This window comes from Tamandua tetradactyla, chromosome 14, assembly GCF_023851605.1.
Source record: "Tamandua tetradactyla isolate mTamTet1 chromosome 14, mTamTet1.pri, whole genome shotgun sequence".
NCBI lineage: Eukaryota > Metazoa > Chordata > Mammalia > Pilosa > Myrmecophagidae > Tamandua > Tamandua tetradactyla.
In genome coordinates, this window is record NC_135340.1 from 25,680,008 (window position 1) to 25,681,386 (window position 1,379).

At 32.7% G+C, this 1,379-nt stretch overlaps 1 non-coding gene across 1 annotated transcript; it reads right to left on the reverse strand.

Annotated features, from left to right (window-relative positions):
• Positions 1-829: 829 nt before the first annotated feature.
• LOC143656709 (U6 spliceosomal RNA) lies at positions 830-936 on the reverse strand. The gene has a single exon (XR_013162611.1). It is a non-coding gene; the product is annotated as a U6 spliceosomal RNA (small nuclear RNA).
• Between the last annotated feature and the right edge of the window lie 443 nt (positions 937-1,379).

The following is a 1,379-nucleotide window of genomic DNA, read 5'->3' on the forward strand; positions in this document are numbered from 1 at the left end:
TTGACTGACAGACTGTCTAATTACAAAATTAAGAAACTATTGCCAGAAGATGAGGGAGTGGAATTTACCAGTAAATGTCCAAATTTCCAAGTAACTTTTCCTTGTCTAGCCTCAGTTTCTTCATCAATTTGATAGCGGCAATAGCACATTACCCCAAGGAGTTAGGAGACTCCAGACAAAGAACACAAAGCACTTTAGTAGTTTCTTGTAGAAACTACATGATCGAGGCCAATGAGTTGTTATTATGCGGAGTATTGGAAGTGATTTTGGTTAAGGAAGATTGAGATCAGATTACAGAAGACCTTGAATGCTAGGCTAAGATTTTGAACTTTATCTTGTAGGTAACAAGCAGATTTTTGTTTTATTTTGTTGTTTTTTTGTGTGTGTTTGGCTTTTATCAAAGTGTAACACATGTTCAATGCATCATAAATCATGGATAAATTTTTTTGTAAATTTTCAAAAATGAAGCATGCTTCTACTGCTTAAACAGCATCCAGGTTAAGAAATAGAATATTATCACATCCAAAAAGCTCCCTCTCCTGCATGAGGCAGGTTTTAAGCAAGGAAATTCATTTTGAAATCTAATACTTAATAAAGAGGAATCTATCAGTGGGAGCATAATAGGAAAAAAATTGACAAAACTTGATAATTGGGTTAATTTATGTAAAATACCTGGCAAAAGGAAATATGAAAAGAGATTTTAATATAGGTGACCAGTAATGAGGATGCCATGGACAAAAGTAGAAATTCAGGAAAAGGCCTAATTTTAATGGGAAAGGAATTTATTTGTTTTTTAGAGGATTAGCCACTTTTTTCTTTTGTTTTCTCTAAAAATATGGAATGCTTCATGAATTTGTGTGACATCCTTGCACAGGGGTCATGCTAATCTTCTCTGTATGATTCCAATTTTAGTGTATGTGCTGCCGAAGTGAACACAGGATTAGCCATTTGATAAAACCAAATACATGCATTCATTATAGATATGTTTCAGTGCAAGAAGGGAAAAATTAACAAAACCCTATGCTTGTACTCTCCAAATCTTTCTCTCTGCATGTATATGGGGACATGCAGATACACAAAAGATTTTCAAAATATGTGGTGTTGTGTCCTACGCAATCACCCACACTTTTCAGTTACCATGATATGAGCTTAAAATGAACTTACCTTGACTATAAATGTTTCACATAACTATTTCTCTTTAACTGTATTTATCAGCTGTATGTTTTACTGAGTGGGTATGCCATTATTTTAAACCAATCACTTCCTGTTGCTCATTTGCATGACTTCCAATTTTTTAATATTTACATTTCCAGTGTTATAACATTGTTTATATTAAACATATACATATATATGTGACAAATAAATTTATCTTAAAATAT